Consider the following 9,222-nt stretch of genomic DNA (forward strand, 5'->3'; position numbering starts at 1 on the left):
GCACCTGGGGGTAGTGCGCCATTACTAGTTAAACTAGTAATGGCGCACCACACCCACGGTGTGCCATTACTAGTTTTGAAAAAAAAATGAAAAAAAATTGATATTTTTTTGATTTTTTTAAAAAATTAGTAATGGCGCACCAGTGGACAGTGCGCCATTACTAGTTAAGACTAGTAATGGCGCACCGAGTCATGGTGTGCCATTAGTAACAATTTTTTTTACTTTTTTATTTTTACTTTTTTTTCAAAAATAATAATGGCGCACGACAGATGTGGTGCGCCATTACTATGTCAATTAGTAATGGCGCACTATACAATGGTGCGGCATTAGTAACAAAATTTTTTTATGTTTTTTTTCAAAACTACTAATGGCGCACCACACACCTGGTGCGCCATTAGTAATATATTACTAATGGCGCACCAAGACATGGTGAGCTATTAGAATACAGGAATGGTGCACCACATCACAGGTGCGCCATTAGTAGCCATTCCATCTATAGCCCTTTTTGTAGTAGTGGGAGCAGGACCCATCTATAAGAAGCCTTATAGAATGGGACCGGAAGAGTTAGTAGAGCTGAAGAAGCAACTAGAAGAGCAGTTGAGGAAGGGATTTATCCGCCCTAGTGCCTCCCCTTGGGGATCACCTGTTCTGTTTGTGGCAAAGAAGGACGATACCATATGCTTGTGCATTGACTATCGCTCCCTCAATGAAGTTACAATCAAGAACAAGTATCCACTTCCCAAGATTGAAGATCTATTTGATCAACTCAATGGGGCCAAGGTGTTCTCCAAGATTGACCTCAGATCTGGCTACTACCAGCTGAAAATCAGACCTTAGGATATTCCAAAGACGGCATTTGTAACCAGATATGGCCTGTATGTGTGCACGCTCATGTCCTTTGGATTGACCAATGCCCCAGCTTACTTCATGTATCTCATGAATAAGGTCTTCATGGAATATTTGGACAAGTTTGTTGTCGTCTTCATTGATGACATTCTTGTCTTCTCAAAGACGGAAGAAGATCACGAGCAACACTTGAGGATGGTCCTAGGCAAGCTTCGAGAGCACCAACTGTACGCCAAGTTCAGCAAGTGCGAATTTTGGCTGCATGAGGTTGGATTCTTGGGTCATGTACTGAATGCCGGAGGATTGTCAGTGGATCCCACCAAGATCCAGGCCGTGACTGAATGACAAACCCCGAGCAATGTGAAGGAAGTCAGAAGCTTCCTTGGACTCGCGGGATATTACCGCAAGTTCATTGAAGGATTCTCAAGCATTGCCCGACCTATGACCCAGCTCCTGAAGAAGGAAAAGAAGTTTGAGTGTACACCAAAGTGTGAAGAGAGCTTCCAGGAGCTGAACAGAAGATTAACCACCGCCCCAGTTCTGGCCACGCCTGATATTCACAAGGAATTTGTGATATATTGTGATGCATCAAGAACCGGAGTCGGTGGTGTCCTGATGCAAGAAGGCAGAGTCATAGCCTATCTATCTAGACAGCTACGTCCTCATGAAGAGAACTACGCTGCTCATGACCTTGAGTTGATAGCTTTAGTTCACGCCTTAAAGACCGGGCGACATTACCTTCTAGGGAAGCGATGTGAGATATGCACGGATCACAAAAGTCTGAAGTATATTTTCACTCAGAAAGAATTGAACATGAGGCAGAGAAGATGGCTAGAGTTGATCAAGGATGATGACCTCAGTGTTGAATACCACCCTAGAAAGGCTAATGTGGTAGCAGATGTCTTAAGCAGAAAGGCTTGTTTCTTGAATGCTATGCTTAAGGAAAGGTTACCCGCCTTATATGAAGAACTTGAAGGCTTCGGATTGGAACTAGTTGCACCAGGATCCTTAGCCAACCTCGAAGTGAAGCCTACCCTGATGGAAGATGGTAAGGAAGCTCAGAAGGGACACGAGAGTATTGAAGGCATCAAGAGGAAGATCAAGGCAGGCAAAGCTCCAAGTTTCTCAGAGGATGAGCAAGGAGTTGTGTGGTTTGGGAATCACATTTGCGTGCCCAACAAGATTGAGCTCAAGAATTTGGATGTAACTTTTTGAGTAGATGATTTTTCATATAAAAAACTTTTTCATCCGAGTTCGTATGCAAAAGTTATGCCCATTTTACAAATTTCCAGAGAGATTTTGCAAATAAAGTCGAAATTCATATTTGTAAATTTTCGCAACAACTAGAGCACATATCACATGGGAAACTTATTTTCTTTTATTTTTTTAACATTTCCATCATTTTCTTTTATTTTTTTTAAAACTGAAAAGGCAATCCACAAGGGGGGGGGGTGCTTTCGGTGTTGGGGCAAGTTAGTAATGGCGCACCTGGGGGTAGTGCGCCATTACTAGTTAAACTAGTAATGGCGCACCACACCCACGGTGTGCCATTACTAGTTTTGAAAAAAAAATGAAAAAAAATTGATATTTTTTTGATATTTTTAAAAATATTAGTAATGGCGCACCAGTGGACAGTGCGCCATTACTAGCTAAGACTAGTAATGGCGCACCGAGTCATGGTGCGCCATTAGTAACAATTTTTTTTATTTTTTTTTTACTTTTTTTTCAAAAATACTAATGGCGCACTACGGATGTGGTGCGCCATTACTATGTCAATTAGTAATGGCGCATTATACAATGGTGCGGCATTAGTAACAAATTTTTTTTATGTTTTTTTCAAAACTACTAATGGCGCACCACACACCTGGTGCGCCATTAGTAATATATTACTAATGGCGCACCGAGACATGGTGCGCCATTAGAATATAGCAATGGTGCACCACATCACAGGTGCGCCATTAGTAGCCATTCCATCTATAGCCCTTTTTGTAGTAGTGGGAGCAGGACCCATCTATAAGAAGCCTTATAGAATGGGACCGGAAGAGTTAGTAGAGCTGAAGAAGCAACTAGAAGAGCAGTTGAGGAAGGGATTTATCCGCCCTAGTGCCTCCGCTTGGGGATCACCTGTTCTGTTTGTGGCAAAGAAGGACGATACCATACGCTTGTGCATTGACTATTGCTCCCTCAATGAAGTTACAATCAAGAACAAGTATCCACTTCCCAAGATTGAAGATCTATTTGATCAACTCAATGGGGCCAAGGTGTTCTCCAAGATTGACCTCAGATCTGGGTACTACCAGCTGAAAATCAGACCTTAGGATATTCCAAAGACGACATTTGTAACAAGATATGGCATGTATGAGTGCACGCTCATGTCCTTTGGATTGACCAATGCCCCAACTTACTTCATGTATCTCATGAATAAGGTCTTCATGGAATATTTGGACAAGTTTGTTGTCGTCTTCATTGATGACATTCTTGTCTTCTCAAAGACGGAAGAAGATCACGAGCAACACTTGTGGATGGTCCTAGACAAGCTTCGAGAGCACCAACTGTACGCCAAGTTCAGCAAGTGCGAATTTTGGCTGCATGAGGTTGGATTCTTGGGTCATGTACTGAATGCCGAAGGATTGTCGGTGGATCCCACCAAGATCCAGGCCGTGACTGAATGACAAACCCCGAGCAATGTGAAGGAAGTCAGAAGCTTCCTCGGACTCGCGGGATATTACCGCAAGTTAATTGAAGGATTCTCAAGCATTTCCCGACCTATGACCCAGCTCCTGAAGAAGGAAAAGAAGTTTGAGTGTACACCGAAGTGTGAAGAGAGCTTCCAGGAGCTACACCGCACCAGTTCTGGCCACACCTGATATTCACAAGGAATTTGTGATATATTGTGATGCATCAAGAACCGGAGTCGGTGGTGTCTTGATGCAAGAAGGCAGAGTCGTAGCCTATCTATCTAGACAGCTACGTCCTCATGAAGAGAACTACGCTGCTCATGACCTTGAGTTGATAGCTTTAGTTCATGCCTTAAAGACCAGGCGACATTACCTTCTAGGGAAGCGATGTGAGATATGCACGGATCACAAAAGTCCGAAGTATATTTTCACCCAGAAAGAATTGAACATGAGGCAGAGAAGATGGCTAGAGTTGATCAAGGATTATGACCTCAGTGTTGAATACCACACTAGAAAGGCTAATGTGGTAGCAGATGTCTTAAGCAGAAAGGCTTGTTCCTTGAATGCTATGCTTAAGGAAAGGTTACCAGCCTTATATAAAGAACTTGAAGGCTTCGGATTGGAACTGGTTGCACCAGGATCCTTAGCCAGCCTCGAAGTCAAGCCTACCCTGATGGAAGATGTTAAGGAAGCTCAGAAGGGACATGAGAGTATTGAAGGCATCAAGAGGAAGATCAAGGCAGGCAAAGCTCCAAGTTTCTCAGAGGATGAGCAAGGAGTTGTGTGGTTTGGGAATCACATTTGCGTGCCCAACAAGATTGAGCTCAAGAATTTGGATGTAACTTTTTGAGTAGATGATTTTTCATATAAAAAACTTTTTCATCCGAGTTCGTATGCAAAAGTTATGCCCATTTTACAAATTTCTAGAGAGATTTTGCAAATAAAGTCGAAATTCATATTTGTAAATTTTCGCAACAACTAGAGCACATATCACATGGGAAACTTATTTTCTTTTATTTTTTAACATTTCCATCATTTTCTTTTATTTTTTTTTAAACTGAAAAGGCGATCCACAAGGGGGGGGTGCTTTCGGTGTTGGGGCAAGTTAGTAATGGCGCACCTGGGGGTAGTGCACCATTACTAGTTAAACTAGTAATGGCGCACCACACCCACGGTGTGCCATTACTGTTTTTGAAAAAAAAATGAAAAAAATTGATATTTTTTTGATTTTTTTTAAAAAATTAGTAATGGCGCACCAGTGGACAGTGCACCATTACTAGTTAAGACTAGTAATGGCGCACCGAGTCATGGTGCGCCATTAGTAACAATTTTTTTTATTTTTTTTTACTTTTTTTTCAAAAATACTAATGGCGCACGACGGATGTGGTGCGCCATTACTATGTCAATTAGTAATGGCGCACTATACAATGGTGCGGCATTAGTAACATATTTTTTTATGTTTTTTTTCAAAACTACTAATGGCGCACCACACACTTGGTGCGCCATTAGTAATATATTACTAATGGCGCACCGAGACATGGTGCGCCATTAGAATATAGCAATGGTGCACCACATCACAGGTGCGCCATTAGTAGCCATTCCATCTATAGCCCTTTTTGTAGTAGTGGGAGCAGGACCCATCTATAAGAAGCCTTATAGAATGGGACCGAAAGAGCTAGTAGAGCTGAAGAAGCAACTAGAAGAGTAGTTGAGGAAGGGATTTATCCGCCCTAGTGCCTCCCCTTGGGGATCACCTGTTCTGTTTGTGGCAAAGAAGGACGATACCATACGCTTGTGCATTGACTATCGCTCCCTCAATGAAGTTACAATCAAGAACAAGTATCCACTTCCCAAGATTGAAGATCTATTTGATCAACTCAATGGGGCCAAGGTGTTCTCCAAGACTGACCTCAGATCTGGGTACTACCAGCTGAAAATCAGACCTTAGGATATTCCAAAGACGGCATTTGTAACCAGATATGGCCTGTATGAGTGCACGCTCATGTCCTTTGGATTGACCAATGCCCCAGCTTACTTCATGTATCTCATGAATAAGGTCTTCATGGAATATTTGGACAAGTTTGTTGTCGTCTTCATTGATGACATTCTTGTCTTCTCAAAGACGGAAGAAGATCACGAGCAACACTTGAGGATGGTCCTAGACAAGCTTCGAGAGCACCAACTGTACGCCAAGTTCAGCAAGTGCGAATTTTGGCTGCATGAGGTTGGATTCTTGGGTCATGTACTGAATGCCGAAGGATTGTCACTGGATCCCACCAAGATCCAGGCCGTGACTGAATGACAAACCCCGAGCAATGTGAAGGAAGTCAGAAGCTTCCTCGGACTCGCGGGATATTACCGCAAGTTCATTGAAGGATTCTCAAGCATTGCCCGACCTATGACCCAGCTCCTGAAGAAGGAAAAGAAGTTTGAGTGTACACCGAAGTGTGAAGAGAGCTTCCAGGAGCTGAAGAGAAGATTAACCACCGCACCAGTTCTGGCCACACCTGATATTCATAAGGAATTTGTGATATATTGTGATGCATCAAGAACCGGAGTCGGTGGTGTCTTGATGCAAGAAGGCAGAGTCGTAGCCTATCTATCTAGACAGCTACGTCCTCATGAAGAGAACTACGCTGCTCATGACCTTGAGTTGATAGCTTTAGTTCATGCCTTAAAGACCAGGCGACATTACCTTCTAGGGAAGCGATATGAGATATGCACGGATCACAGAAGTCTGAAGTATATTTTCACCCAGAAAGAATTGAACATGAGGCAGAGAAGATGGCTAGAGTTGATCAAGGATTATGACCTCAGTGTTAAATACCACACTAGAAAGGCTAATGTGGTAGCATATGTCTTAAGCAGAAAGGCTTGTTCCTTGAATGCTATGCTTAAGGAAAGGTTACCCGCCTTATATGAAGAACTTGAAGGCTTCGGATTGGAACTGGTTGCACCAGGATCCTTAGCCAGCCTCGAAGTCAAGCCTACCCTGATGGAAGATGTTAAGGAAGCTCAGAAGGGACACGAGAGTATTGAAGGCATCAAGAGGAAGATCAAGGCAGGCAAAGCTCCAAGTTTCTCAGAGGATGAGCAAGGAGTTGTGTGGTTTGGGAATCACATTTGCGTGCCCAACAAGATTGAGCTCAAGAATTTGGATGTAACTTTTCGAGTAGATGATTTTTCATATAAAAAACTTTTTCATCCGAGTTCGTATGCAAAAGTTATGCCCATTTTACAAATTTCCAGAGAGATTTTGCAAATAAAGTCAAAATTCATATTTCTAAATTTTCCCAACAACTAGAGCACATATCACATGGGAAACTTATATTCTTTTATTTTTTTGACATTTTGATCATTTTCTTTTATTTTTTTTAAATCTGAAAAGGCGATCCACAAGGGGGGGTGCATTCGGTGTTGGGGCAAGTTAGTAATGGCGCACCTGGGGGTTGTGCGCCATTACTAGTTAAACTAGTAATGGCGCACCACACCCACGGTGCACCATTACTAGTTTTGAAAAAAAAATAAAAGAATTGATATTTTTTTGAATTTTTTTTAAAACTTAGTAATGGCGCACCAGTGGACAGTACGCCATTACTAGTTAAAACTAGTAATGGCGCACCGAGTCATGGTGCGCCATTAGTAACAATTTTTTTATTATTTTTTTTTACTTTTTTACAAAAATAATAATGGCGCACGACAGATGTGGTGCGCCATTACTAAGTCAATTAGTAATGGCGCACTATACAATGGTGCGCCATTAGTAACAAATTTTTTTTTATGTTTTTTTCCAAAACTACTAATGGCGCACCACACACCTGGTGCGCCATTAGTAATATATTACTAATGGCGCACCGAGACATGGTGCGCCATTAGAATATAGCAATGGCGCACCACATCACAGGTGCGCCATTAGTAGCCATTCCATCTATAGCCCTTTTTGTAGTAGTGGGAGCAGGACCCATCTATAAGAAGCCTTATAGAATGGGACCGGAAGAGTTAGCAGAGCTGAAGAAGCAACTGGAAGAGCAGTTGAGGAAGGGATTTATCCGCCCTAGTGCCTCCCCTTGGGGATCACCTGTTCTGTTTGTGGCAAAGAAGGACGATACCATACGCTTGTGCATTGACTATCGCTCCCTCAATGAAGTTACAATCAAGAACAAGTATCCACTTCCCAAGATTGAAGATCTATTTGATCAACTCAATGGGGCCAAGGTGTTCTCCAAGATCGACCTCAGATCTGGGTACTACCAGCTGAAAATCAGACCTCCGGATATTCCAAAGACGGCATTTGTAACCAGATATGGCCTGTATGAGTGCACGGTCATGTCCTTTGGATTGACCAATGCCCCAGCTTACTTCATGTATCTCATGAATAAGGTCTTCATGGAATATTTGGACAAGTTTGTTGTCGTCTTCATTGATGACATTCTTGTCTTCTCAAAGATGGAAGAAGATCACGAGCAACACTTGAGGATGGTCCTAGACAAGCTTTGAGAGCACCAACTGTACGCCAAGTTCAGCAAGTGCGAATTTTGGCTGCATGAGGTTGGATTCTTGGGTCATGTACTGAATGCCGAAGGATTGTCAGTGGATCCACCAAGATCCAGGCCGTGGCTGAATGGCAAACCCCGAGCAATGTGAAGGAAGTCAGAAGCTTCCTCGGACTCGCGGGATATTACCGCAAGTTTGTTGAAGGATTCTCAAGCATTGCCCGACCTATGACCCAGCTCCTGAAGAAGGAAAAGAAGTTTGAGTGTACACCAAAGTGTGAAGAGAGCTTCCAGGAGCTGAAGAGAAGATTAACCACCGCCCAAGTTCTGGCCACACCTGATATTCACAAGGAATTTGTGATATATTGTGATGCATCAAGAACCGGAGTCGGTGGTGTCCTGATGCAAGAAGGCAGAGTCGTAGCCTATCTATCTAGACAGCTACGTCCTCATGAAGAGAACTACGCTGCTCATGACCTTGAGTTGATAGCTTTAGTTCACGCCTTAAAGACCAGGCGACATTACCTTCTAGGGAAGCGATGTGAGATATGCACGGATCACAAAAGTCTGAAGTATATTTTCACTCAGAAAGAATTGAACATGAGGCAGAGAAGATGCCTAGAGTTGATCAAGGATTATGACCTTAGTGTTGAATACCACCCTAGAAAGGCTAATGTGGTAGCAGATGTCTTCAGTAGAAAGGCTTGTTCCTTGAATGCTATGCTTAAGGAAAGGTTACCCGCCTTATATGAAGAACTTGAAGGCTTCGGATTGGAACTGGTTGCACCAGGATCCTTAGCCAACCTCGAAGTCAAGCCTACCCTGATGCAAGATGTTAAGGAAGCTTAGAAGGGACACGAGAGTATTGAAGGTATCAAGAGGAAGATCAAGGCAGGAAAAGCTCCAAGTTTCTTAGAGGATGAGCAAGGAGTTGTGTGGTTTGGGAATCACATTTGCGTGCCCAACAAGATTGAGCTCAAGAATTTGGATGTAACTTTTCGAGTAGATGATTTTTCATATAAAAAACTTTTTCATCCGAGTTCGTATGCAAAAGTTATGCCCATTTTACAAATTTCCAGAGAGATTTTGCAAATAAAGTCGAAATTCATATTTGTAAATTTTCCCAACAACTAGAGCATATATCACATGGGAAACTTATTTTCTTTTATTTTTTTTGACATTTTTTCAATCATTTTCTTTTATTT

The sequence above is a fragment of the Triticum dicoccoides genome, chromosome 3B (assembly GCF_002162155.2).
Source record: "Triticum dicoccoides isolate Atlit2015 ecotype Zavitan chromosome 3B, WEW_v2.0, whole genome shotgun sequence".
NCBI lineage: Eukaryota > Viridiplantae > Streptophyta > Magnoliopsida > Poales > Poaceae > Triticum > Triticum dicoccoides.